At 35.8% G+C, this 13,608-nt stretch overlaps 1 protein-coding gene across 1 annotated transcript in view; it reads left to right on the top strand.

The window, feature by feature from the left end:
* Nucleotides 1-2,816: 2,816 nt before the first annotated feature.
* The window catches only part of Zbtb20 (zinc finger and BTB domain containing 20), a 739,052-nt gene continuing 728,260 nt past the window's right edge, over nucleotides 2,817-13,608 (top strand). The window contains 1 exon segment of the mRNA NM_001105880.3: nucleotides 2,817-2,893. The gene's annotated coding sequence lies outside the window, so the exon portion shown is untranslated.

Genomic DNA, 13,608 nt, shown 5'->3' with positions numbered 1-13,608 from the left:
GATTTTTTTTAAATGAAGTTTAGTTTACAAAATCGTTCTTTCTAGGATCACACCGTCAGTGTTTTGCTTAAAGATTTATTCCTGTAGTTTTGGAGTCCTAGAGTTTTGCATGGTACAGTATTTTGCACAGCATTTGGGGTCGTTGTCTAGGACTGTTTTCATGCTGTGTTGTTCCTGCACTATGTGTTGGAAAGTCCGCCTTTGTTTCATTGTGTTGCAGTTTTAGCTTAATGATTAGTTGACTAAGTTTATGTGGGTCTGTTTCCAGCTTCTCTACTCTTTCACACCATTGATATTTTTATTTATTTATTTACTTTTCCGAGAGCTACACTGTGTTGATTAGCTTTACGATAAACATGGAACTACCAGATAGAGCAGCAAGGGGCAAGATGTATGCTGATAGGCTGACCTCGAACTTAGTATGTTGCTAAGGATGAACGTCACTTCTGCTTCATCTGCCTCCACTTCCTCTAAAGGTGGGATTATGAGCATTAAACACTGTGTCTAGTTTTAGGAAAAGCTGGGGACTTAGTCAAGGCCTTTGTGAATGCTAGGCAAACACCTTGCCAACTGATCTGTATAACCCCCTCCCAGCATAGTAAAGTTATTTTGGTTAAGTAAAGGAATACATTCTGAATTTTATGGTACAGTGATATGCTGAGCCATATAAAAGGATTTGTTTTTTAATTTTATTTCATCTTTTTTTTTTTGTTTACACTCCAGATTTTATTTTCCTCCTGGTCCACCCTTCGACTGTTACACATTTCATACCTCCTCCCCACACCCCTGTCTCCACAAGGATGTCCCCACCCCCACCACCCCTACATCCCACCAGACCTCGAAACTCCCTGGGGCCTCCAGTCTCTTGAGGGTTAAGGGGTTAGGTGCATCTTCTCTGACTGAACAATCCTCTGTTGTATATGTGTTGGGGGCCTCATCTCATCTGGTGTATGCTGCCTGGTTCGTGGTCCAGTGTCTGAGAGATCTTGGGGGTCCAGCTTCATTGAGACTGCTGGTCCTTTTACAGGGTTGCCCTCAGTGTCCACCAGTTTTTCCCTAATTCAACCACAGGGTCAGCAGCTTCTGTCCACTGGTTGGGTGCACATATCTGCATTTGATTCTGGTGCTTGTTGGGTCTTTTGGAGGGCAGTCATGATAGGTCCCTTTTTTTATGGGCACCCCTTAGCCTCAGTAATGGTGTCAGGTCTTGGAGCCTCCCCTTGAGCTGGATCCCTTTTGGGTCTGTTGCTGGACCTTCTTTCCCTCAGGCTCATCTCCATTTCCATCCCTGCAGTTCTTCCAGACAGGAACAATTATGGGTCAGAGTTAAAAGGTTGGTTTTACAGATAATATATTTAAGGTCACTGGTATCAAAATATAGCATTGGAATAAGTTGAATGTACCCTTTACCTTTCATTTTGTGTGTGTGAATTCCTTTAGAAAAATTTACTCTAATATTTTTTAATGCATACAAATGATATAGTCCAACTATATAGAAAAATATTAAGGAAGATGGGTACAGATACAATACTCAGATATAGTTTGGTGCATCAGGAGTTGTTTTGAAAAAAAAAAATGAGGGACTTCCAACCAGTCCTGTTTTCTGATGTTCGTCGTCCTACAGCTGAAAATATATCTCCACTTTAGAAAAGGCACCCGGGAGTAAGCAAAGGCCATGAGGAGCATGTGGTGGGATCAGTAATATAATTAGCACTATTTTCCTGGAGCTAGTGTGTGTGAAAATTGGGTTAAAGGTATAGTATAAAGAGTTTCCTTTTTTTTTTTTCAAGGAAGGTTTATTTAAAAGCACCAGTTTTAGTTTTTATTTCCAATAAAAGATGAAAGGTTATTTACTGCAGTTTCAGATCCATATTCTAGGAAACTCTGTCTCGCTTGAGTGGTAACTCCTAATGGTTTATTTCTCTGGTATACTATATATTAAATGCATTGCACCTGTTCATACAGACTGCCTTGCATTGTGTTTGTGTAGCTGGATGCCTCAAACAAGAAACCAGGCTGCTTTCTTCTAGGGTACTAGCCTATTAGCAAGTTAATTAGACTTAATTCTGTTTTGTCTTACAGTTTTGTTTATGGTCTTGGTTTATTTACTGAACAGTGATTTCTTCTTTGCAGTTATCAGTTTTGTCTGAGATCAGTTTTCCCATTGTAAGGAGTCTGCTTCTTACAGTCTCCTTTAAGACTGCTCTGACTTTAAAATCATTACTAGGCTTTTGTCAGAGCAGATTTGTTGACATTTTTCTCACATTCAAAAAATAAATTTGAAAGATTGCACAAATAAGCTATGTAATTCCTTATTTCCTGCTAATATGCAAAAATGTATTTATGATAATTACACACGTACTGTGTGCCAGAGCTGAAACAATACATTCCTCATAATGGAGCATAAATAAAGAAGGTGGAGCCAGCTGCTCTTAAACTGTTTATTTGCAAGCACTAATGCTATAGAGACTATACCTTTCCACTCTGTTAGTCTGCCCATACTGAACCTGTTGCTGCATTAGACGAGTTGCATTTTCCTGGATAGGGGAAGGAGGGCTGTCTGCTGTCTGGTAGGAGGGCTTTGTCTGTGCCTTTCTCTCTCTCTGTTTCTGTTTTTCTTTCTCTCTCTCCTTCTCTTTCTCTCTCACTGGCTTGCTTGCTCTGTCTCTGTCTTTCTCTCTCTCTCTGCCCCCCCTTTCCCTCCCTCTCTCTTGCTCTCTCTCTCTCTCTTCCCGTCTCTGTGGTTTGTAAGGTAGGTTGCAGTGTGTGTATATACACAACATCAAGAGCAGGAAAATGGACTCATTAGGGAGGCAGGCAGTCATTACCACTCACACTGTACTTCCAGGGAGACACCGGTTATGAGAAGAGAGACTCAGCGCTGGGGAAGAAGGTAGGGCAGACAACTTTCATAAAAACAACCCTGCCTCCTCAGTCCCCCTGTGTTTATCATCTTATTTAGGCCACAGTGCTTTTAGGCTTGCTTTCTTGAATTTTAATTTCTGTATTTAAATTTGACAGAGCTAATGCTAGCTTGAAATTTGGAACATCTATAGGAGGCCTACCCTCTACTAATTTTCTTAATTATTTAAGGGTGTGACCTTGTGATTTAGTTTTATTAGTTTAAAAATAATTACAAACAAACCTATTTTTCTTACTAAAGTAATGAGTAAATCAGAATCTTTCACTCTTAAAACAAACTCCTCCGTATGTTTGTCTCTTTGCTTTTCTCGTCTGTTTATGCAATTCCATCTGTCTGTCTATATATCATGTTGTCCTTATTTATTGCTAACTGGATTTTGTTAGTTATTTGCCAGTGAGTTTTAGCTGCAGTGCCAGTGTGGGTACTACCAAAATGAGACTCTTGTTCTTTGTTTTACATTGAAGTTTAAAGTCCATGTTTACAGTATAAATCCTCGAAGCAGGTTGCATACTTTATATCAGCATGTTTATTTGATGTCATTGGACATAAGGTGAGGGGTAGCCCCTGAGGGTGGGCAAGCATCAAGTAACTATTTTTTGCTAGTACACAAGTAGAAATTTGCATCAGGGGGGCGATAGTTTGAAAGAAATTGGGGCTGTTTTCTAACATTTTATTTTCTAGGTAGATTGTTGCATTTATATGGATATTACTGGGGTTAGTAAGAACACAAACTTTCTTACCAAGAAGTTTTTATCCTGGGACAGTTTCCTTTTAGTATGTTACTGCTTGTTTATGCTTGGGGAGGGAGGAGTGGAGGCTGGACTTTTTAAATTTTTTTTTTAACAAAGTGGAAGCTATGGAGTATATCAGGCCATTTTGTGCAACAACTGTAAGTATTCCCTTAACATATTTGCGTCCATAAATAATGTACTTGTTATTACAAATATGTCTGTGAGGGTTTTCTTTTCTTTTTCTTTTTTTTTTTTCTTTTCGTGGTGGAAAAAAGTTATGCTTGGAACTAGCTTACATTGTTGAGGAATTTTCTAGAATAGTGCTTTTTAAAAATTTCAGGGAGTAGTTAAATAAGATGGATTTGAAGTATACTTTTAGGTAGACTTTTATTTAGGTTTGTACAAAAGTAAAACTTTTATTCAGCTGATTAAATGTAAGTCAGACAGTGAGGCACATAAATGTTTTCAGAATATGCACAAGCAGTGGTAGAAAATGAATGCTGATCTGTGGAGATCTTTGATAATAACAATCACCTTTTTGTAATACATTATTTATTTACTATAAGTGGCAGACTCTCCCCCGTTAATTCCATTAGGCCTCTCTGACAACACAAAGAAGTCCATAAAGCAATATTCTTAACCCACCTGGGACACTAGAGCAGACTCCACAACACATTTTCAAGGTTCAAATCTAGTAAAGCGTTTATTCAGAATCCATTATTATGGGAGGGTAGTGAACTTTTGCTGTTAAAAGTCTTCTTTGCCCCTTCTTTTAAAAAATTATACTTAGATTTTATTTTACTTTTGTTTCTCCACTGTCTTTTTAGCTGTTAAGGCCAGCCTTGACCAGGAGCAGTACAAACTCAAAGTGCATTCAGTCAGGCCCTCTCAGAGATTTATTATTATTATTAAAGGGCCAAGACAAGTTTGAGGGAGGCTTTAGGAAATGTGTATTAATACTGCGTGTGCATAGTTGGTGTTTTGAATAATTTTTTTTTCATTTCAGACTATGATCTAAAAAGTTGTTTCAGACTAGGTCAGAAGTGTGTCTATGTCATACACCTGTTATTTTTGGTATTATCTCTTGAAGAATTAGCTAAGATGCTCTTTTAGATAAAAGAAATCTTTCAAACAGATTGTTTGACCAATCATTATTTTGTGCGTGTTTATTTTGTGGAAATATTATTGTGTATTTATGTATATAATTCAAATTTATTTGGATCAAAGAATCATAGATGCATTGCTGATAGAATTTTAAATATTTCACTTTGTGTTTTTACATTAACCACAAGTAAACACCAAATGCTGTAACTCCAAAAGAGAATGGAAATTTTTTTACCTCCCAGAAAGGATAAAAGCAAGGAAAATTTTAGTCATTTCTGTGGTGGTTTTAATTTTTAGAATGTGTTTTCTTTTGCATTATAATTCTTGGTTGGCGTTCAGTAAATCGAAAATATTTTTAGTATGAAAAATAATCTTGCCCTTTTCTGGGAGGAACTGTCACAATCTAAATGCTGCAGGACATTGTAAAGTGTGCATAAGTAAACTTCAAGCCAGTGCCCTCTGCTGCACAGGGATTTGGAAAGCTGAAAGGCTTGCGTCACGGGAGGGCTAGAGAGTGCCAGAGAAATTCATTAACCAGCCTTGCTGGTTATGGTGGGTTCATCTTCCTGTTTAAGTCCTGAAACCTTGGTCGGGTCACAGTGTGTTTCATTTTAGTGTTGGAGCAGACAGTTATCTAACACACCCACACGAGGAAGTGCTCTAAAGCAGTTATTTCATGCTTTGCCATGCCCTGTAGCTAAAACAATTTGGTATTGAGTGACGTGTGTGTGCTTTTTAACTCCTATCCGATGAAAATCAGCTTTGGCTCTTTGAAAAGCACCCAAACAGTGGAATGCCAAACAGTATGATTCAAATGCTAAGCACATGCCAGTTTAAACTTTCTAAATTTTTTAACTGAAGGGCGAATCAGTATGATTATTTTTAATAGAAAGACTATGTATGATTTCCTGGATCTTACTCAATAAGGGTTTCAAAGATTGCAGATACTTTTCCTTCATATTTTTTTCTGCAGAAGCCTATATTCATCAAAAGGAAAGCAGCTGCATACTTTCTCCCTGAAATGTTAACAAATAAATGGCATTCCTGTTTATTTATCTATTTTTGAATTTTAATGATTAGTCCTTGTGCTAATTAACAAATTCCTGTATTCATAAAATCTGGCACTATATAAATAACCAATTGTGTGATTATCTACACATGTTCTGGCTTTCTATAAATATAGGAATTATTGGTGGATGTGTCCATGGACTTGCCCAACCCTGAGTTGTGGCTGGTCATGCTGTCACATAGGAAGCCAAATTTAGGCCCCGAGCACTGTGTTGCTCCGAAGTCTGGCAAGGTATGTGGAAGCCGCATCTGCCCCATGCTCACTGATATCTTTTCTGGCAAAGGGAAGTTTGCTGTTGACATTCTTTGAATGCTGCTGGTTCCAGCCTTCTTCAGTTGCAAGCCTGGCCTCTTGAGAGTAGCTGTTGATAATGGGCTTTCGAGCTGCCCCACCCTGTACCTACTGAAAATATACAAATTATGTTTTTTAGTAGAAAATATGCTTTATTTAGTATCAACTAAGGAAACCCACCCTAACTTTCTTAACTTTAGTAAGGACCTAAGGTGTATTGAAGAGAAAACTGAATGTTTTCAGCCATTTGGCTCTATACAAGCAAATTTAAGAAATTTGATATCACAAAGGAACAGGTTATCCTTTGGTAGTGGCAGTACACACTGTCAATTGTGCAGTTATACTTGTGTTTTTTCCTCTTCATTAAAAATAATCTTCAAGTAGTTTACAAAGTAGCAGGTTTCCATATGTCTTTTTGTCTATACTTAGTTTTGGTTGACTTTTGAGGGCACCCACTTCAGAGTTCCTAACCTCGTCCTTCCATCTGCCTGTATTTTCATGTGCCAATATCACATTAGAGGCCAAGGCCTTTTAAATATTTTTTTCATTATATAAGACATTTGGTTGCTCTTATGTAATCCCTTAACTACCCAGGTACTTTTCATTTGTGACCCAAAGTCTAAAGGCTACATGGACATTCTACACATTCTAGAAAATGTTTGATTTCTTGTCCTGTTACACATACCAATATCGGTACCTATTATAGTTAATGTACCAAGAATAATTTTGAGCTGTTTCAGAAGCAGTAGAGGCAAATTTCTGAGGCTCTAAGAAGGAATAGTGCCACCTACCTGTTATTACTGTCGAACATGTGGCATCCACCATAGCAGGTGTTCAAAGCAGTGTTCAAGGGCTTAGAAGTGGGACTTTTTCTGTGACTCTGTTCCTCCTATGGTAATGGACAAATTGACAAGTACTCTGCTGGTTCTGTGCTCAGCTGGGGGAAAATCACGCTTGATTTTGGCTCCATAACCTTTCTCTTACTCCAGGGTCAGCTCTTTGGTTATTCTACAGCTCACTTGAAAGGAATAAGCTTGAGGACATGGAACTTTTGCCTTTCTGGAATCTATTGATACTCGACTGAAACTCTAGGCAGTGTTTTGTAGTTTCTTTTAAGCAACGCAGCTCTTACATAACTACTTTAATCCTGACAAAGTTTGCAACTGACTTCTACGTAAGAATATTGAGAAAAGGAGCAAGGACAGTAAATTGGTCAGTTTCTATAGTTGGCAGATGGAACCAGGCACATTTTTCATTAATTCTGAGTGCTTCCCATCAAAACTGATAGAAAGAGTCGTGGTTATTATATACTCTTTGAATTTTTGTTATAAGAAGTAACTTTGGCATTGAAGACATCTCTGTCTTCAGATACGATGAATTTAATGTTCATATTTCACATTAAACAGTTAAGTATCAAGAATTTATTTGAGAAATTCTCATATTAAACTACTAATGTAAGGAGTTATATTCAAAACATATTTATGTGTAGTAGACTTTGAAGTTAGAAGAATAAAATGATGCCCAATAAATTGAAAACCATACAAATGGGAATAATTACAAATTACATATAGTATTGTTTTCCCCTTAAAGAAACTCACTGTGAAACTTTTTTGAAACCATAAAATTTGTTATATAAATGATAACAGTTAGAAGCCTTTAGTTTTTCTCTTTTTATTAAATGGGCATAGGTTTCTGGTTTTAGTTTTCCTTTTAAAATATCATATGGATTTGCAATCTAATTGTGATTTGTTGTTGTGAATTCATTTTGTAGTTTGATTTTTCCAGCAAATAAAATGTAACTGACAAAAATTGTAGGAGTGTTTTTGATTTATATGGGTATGCTAACTTAGCCATTAGTAAAAATAACTAGCAGAATGCTTCTTCAGTTTATGTAACTTTTTTGGTTCTCATATGCACATGTGAAAACTATGACTGTCATTTTAAATAAAACACCTTACCTAGACATTCTTTTTGTTGTTGTTGTCTAAATAGAAATTAGGCAAATGCTGTTGGGAGGGCTGCTTTACACTATTTCTTGGTGATTTTTTTTTTTAAAGTACCGGACACACTAAACTCCTCTTAATTCAGCAAATACACTCCTATTCTGTATATACTTATTCATGTTCCTATGTTCTTGGTCATATATTCTTATCACCTGGGTTTTCAGTAGGATAAAAAGAACTAAAATACTTGTAACATTTTGTGGTTTCTTATATCAGCAATGATTTTTATTTCCTCATTTCATCTCTACAAGGCAGGAAAATAGATGTGATTAAGAAGTAAATTGAGATAAGTAATATTGAGGGTGGGAGGAGTTGGTGGAAGAAAAATACTTTGTGCCCAACTTTAGTAGAAAGCTATTCGATCCATTCCTCCAGCTTCCGTTTGCATCCTGTTCAAGCAGATTGATCCAAGTACTCCATCCATCCAAGACAGGTTCTAATGGTGCCACCTCAACAAGGTCATAGCGGAAGTCAAAGCGTCTCACATTATTAGGACTCACAGCAAGAGGCTTCTTTCTGTCCTTTAATCCTTGGGGTTTGAGCTGTGAGCAGATTTTCGTATTGGTGAACAGATGTATTTGTTCTGTAAGAAGTCTTCCTAACAAAGCCTTCTCCAAGCAGTCACCAAAGGAGCACCAGGAGCTGAATTAAAGTGGTGAAGCGATCCACTAAGTTTGTGTGTATGTGTGTGTGTTCTCTTAAAATAAAGCCAAATAATTTTGTATAAAACAGCAACCAAAATACCCTCTTAAACTTTCCACCAGACGAAATGGATTCAGGTTTGGTTTTACATAAAGGCTTTCTGAAACCAGTTTTTAATAGCCCATTCTTCCCTGTATCCTGCCCTTTTGGTGTTTGCTTTGCAAATGTTGAATAGATACAAATAATTCTTTACTTTTTCAAAAAAATTATACTCTTAAATTCTCAATGTACCCACCAATAAGAAGATATCTGGGACCTACACACAATAGTTTCATTCTATCGATTGGCCATGAAACATGAACAAAAGTTTAAAAACTATTTTTTCCTGATTATGTTGAGAAGAATCCTACAGTCTGCTACAAAAAGCTCTTCCTCTGGAATCAGGTGGTATTAATTAATGCAAGAAAGGATTTAAAGTGGCTAAATCTGGAGGCCTTGTTTCTTTTGACTGTGATTTTAAATAAGTCACAATCTCCGTTTTGCAGGTTTTTTTTTTTTGAAAGTAAAACAGTAAAGCTTCTCTGCTTTTATTTTTAAAGTCTTAAACAGTATGATTTTGCTTTAGGTAGCTCTATTTTGTAGCTTTGTTCATAGTTTCTGTTTATAAGCTAAAAGTGGATGGACGAAGTTTAGGTTGGTAATGGTGGAAGAGTAAAAAGAGCCTGTGTGGTCTGAGAGAGGGCATAGCACTTTAAATTTGATGTGCTGGGTATCAGAGTACGTAAATGTCACAATATATTATTGGTCTTATTTAATGACTTAATAATTGCAGAAAACCAAAACTTGTTTCTTGACAGACTAAAAGACTTGATTGCCTGTGGGTAGTTTGATAAAAGGCAGTTTTAAAGCAAGTGGAGTGAAGCATAGCTTCTATGGCTCCATGCTTTCCCACTGGCCACTAGATGGAGAGGCGGTCCATGGCCACAGCTTGCCTGTGGTACACAGCTCTACTGAGTTTCTACTGGCAAAGGCGAACTGTGTGCCTTTGAAGATTTTTATGAACACAGACATGACATTTTGGCGATGCCATCAGAGAATATGTTGTCTTTTATAAAAGCATGTGATTTTTATAAAACTCAAAAAGATTTGTTCTTCCTTAGCCCCCTGTAAATGCTGGCAGACATGGGAGGCCAGTATCACAACTCTGGTTTTAACTGCCACAATAGACCCTTTTGCCTCTTTCAAATTTGTCCATTTAGAAAAGGCCTGAAATGAATGTCAGCACGACAGTGCCACCTTGTGTCCCCGTTGCTATGAGAGTTACTAATGCATGAGCCAGTGAAAAGGAAAGAACTGGACATTCAGAAGAATATTTGCAATTTGTTTTAAGCCTAGATTCTGCATTAATGATACAAAGATTCTTATAAAGTGTTTTAGTGTGTTTGAGAATTCTTAATTCTAAAGAAGATGTTAGGATCTGTGGATTTCCCCCTTCTTATACTAGTGTGTATTAAAAATTCTTTTAAAATGCTGAGTTCAGAGAGGGATTTATTTAACTTAGAATTAGAGATGGAGAAGACAACGAATAGGAGAGATTTTCACCCATTTCTTACTGCTTATAAAACTGAAACTCAGCACATCAGACACGGAGCTATTTCTTCCTTTGAATTCTGATGGGAACGTTTATATGCATCCCTTGTAATACCACTTCTCACATTCACTTGTCATTGTTTCTAAGCATATAGGCAGTATAAGCTCTGGGCTGGAGGATGAAGCTTATGTATGAATTGTCATTTTGGAACCTTCTGTGACATACAGAATACTCAAGTTACTTGAGGTCTACATGAATACTTATACTGGGTAGTTTATGACACATTCATTTAATACACACACACACACACACACACACACACACACACACACACACACACTCTTACTTTACCCTCCCCCCTTCAAGTTTTAAGTGGTTTTAAAGCATTTCTCTTTTGGAAGAATACCTTTTGACTATCCCCCTTTCAAACAATCCTTTCTAACTTTCTCTTTGACATTAAAATGACTTTTTTCTGCTTTTTGTTTAGAAAAAACAAGAAATTACTCCAGAGTGTTTGTCATAGTTGGCTGAGTAGTCAACACTCAGTTTCTAACTTCAGCTTCACAAGAAGTTTCTTGTGCTAACGTGAATGAGACCCTACTGTATCAGTGCATAAGATCGTTGGACTGATCCAGTTGATCTGAAGGGTATCAACTCGCGAGTTTTAAAGGGCCTGGTCTTGTGTTTACACTATTTTTGTACCTTTGGCACCTCAATTTTTGAATTATTCCCATAGCTAAAAGTTAAATTGCTCGTTGTTGAAAATACTACTTGTTATCTTATGATTTAGAAGAGAAAGCTCTTCTTATAGGGGTTAAATTTGATATGGGCAAGGAAATTATTAAAACTGAGGGGCATTGTAAGATTTTTGTATTTTATTAAATATTTAGTTTGGTTGATTGGGCTAACATCATCTTTCTCTTTTAAGCTATAAAATACGTAAATAAATGTAAAGACCAACTACTTACCACCTATATATTATTTCATGCTATTTTAAACTTCATTCATAACTTTTAAAAGTCAGTGTTAAGGTTTAAATTTCACATGTTTTTGTATGGAATTTGCACCTGGGTTTTAAGTCCACATACTGTTGAAAATACAAATAAACTTAGGACTGGATAATTCACTTAACTTTTTAAGTTTGCCTTTATAATTTTTTAAAAAAGCAATAGTAGATGTTACCATTCCTATAAAATCTCATGAAGTTTTTGTGAGGATTAAATGAGTTCATGTGTGTAAAGCTCTCAGGAGTAGTAAAAGCAGTGTACAGATACTAACGAGTGTCCCTGCCATAAATCCAAGTCAGAGCACACACGCAAGTGAAGAGCATTAAGATCTGTGACATTACTTAGACGGAATGCTTTTCTGTGGTAGCAGGACTCTTTAGTGATGTTCTTGAATTTTTCTATACTTTGCCTTAATAACTAATAATTGTAAAACTGCTACTAAAACTACTGTTTTTAAAAATAACTTTTAAACCTACTGTTCACAAGTTACTTTTGATAATGATAATTAAATATAGCAGCTAATTTTTAAAAAGTAAGCTATTATGGAAAGTGTTTTCTCTTCAAGTATTTAATTATTATGCCATAGTTCATTGGTTTTTAAGCATCAGGGTGTATAATAATCACCCTATAGTGTTTCTTAAAATTTAGTTATCCAAGCTCTATTGATTAGTAATTGTTCAGTGTAACTCAGGAATTCTGCACTGTAGCTGGCCCAATCACTTCAAAGTTTTTAGTTGACTTTTATGTCATGTGCATATAGCCGCAGATCTATCACAATCAGCAGATGAACTTTCATATGCATGGGTTCTCGAGTCATGTGTATCTTACAAAAGCTACTCTGTCAGTTTTTATTGAAAACTGTGAGAATCACTGCTTTTTTTTTAAGGTGTAATGTTACAATGTATTTATTGTTGCATCTAAATTCATCTTTATTGATCATCTAATGAAGCTAAACTAAACTAACCTCAATACATTGTAACTAACTACAACTGTATTTTACATGAGGAAGGCCAGTCAGTACTACCGTATATTAAAAGTTTAGTCTTATAACCAGAACTTAAGGAAGAAAGACAATACTTTTTCACACAAATTAATCAGACATAAGAGTTAAGTGAATTATCCAATCCTAAGTTTATTTGTATTTTCAGCAATATGTGGACTCAATTAAATCATATTGATGGAAAAATTCTTACTTTTCCATTGAAAATGATTTCTAGCTGGAGGTAGAAAATAAAGTACCAATAATCAAAAGGAATCTACATAGTTCTATAACCATGCTACTAACTACAACTACTGAATTCTTAAATAGCTTTACATACGGGGTTTTGTAGTCCCTACACCAACATTATGAGGTATTTCCAACAAGAGAAAAAACTAGGCTTGTACAGTTGAGTGACTCACACATGATTGCATATCTAGAAGGGGCAAAACTTAGCTTAAAGTCTAATACTGACAGCAAAGTTAGTGTTCTTAGTACATCATCAGTGACTCTCAGGTTACTCCTTACAGTCAAGGCATACCCCAGAATCAAGTGTAACATTTGTTAACCACAAGTCACAAAGAGCTAATATGCTTTATAGGATATAAGTTCATTTCCTTTATCTTGCTATATTTAATGAGTTCAGGAGTTTCTTTCTTGAATCTGTAAAGTTTGAGTTAAAATGCAATGGTGTACAGAAACCACTTAAAACGAATAATCTTTTGTTTATTTTTTTACTGTTAAATTTCTTTAATGGGATTATTATTTGAATGAAAAATTAAATTTTATCTATTTTGATATGTTAGGATACATAAAGTACAAATCATAGCCATTGTTATCAGTCTTAAATTAATTGGTTTACATTTAAAATATGATAAAAACAGAAGCAGTGCATCACCAACTTTAAAGAATTAAAGTACCTTACTATGGAGCATTTAAAATATTCCTGCTTGAAAAAGAAAGTTTTTGTATAAGTGACAGACTGAACATACAGTGTGATATATAAGCTGGTATATATATTTCACACTGTGTATAAATGGCTATGTAGTGTTTGTGAATTTTTATAGACTTAATAATACTCTATGTGCATTAGAGTAGTCACAATGTAAAGAAACTCAGGTCTGTATCATCTGTGTTTGAAAATATCCATGATCTTATAAATTAAGATACTTATATAGTTTCGGAAAGATTTGATGACAACTGAAGTTATATATTAAATATTGTATGTATGTATGTATGTATGTATATAAATATCCACACAGTAACAG

The sequence above is a fragment of the Rattus norvegicus genome, chromosome 11, assembly GCF_021556685.1.
Source record: "Rattus norvegicus strain SHRSP/BbbUtx chromosome 11, alternate assembly SHRSP_T2T, whole genome shotgun sequence".
Lineage (NCBI taxonomy): Eukaryota > Metazoa > Chordata > Mammalia > Rodentia > Muridae > Rattus > Rattus norvegicus.
This window is presented reverse-complemented; position numbering and strand designations above follow the sequence as displayed.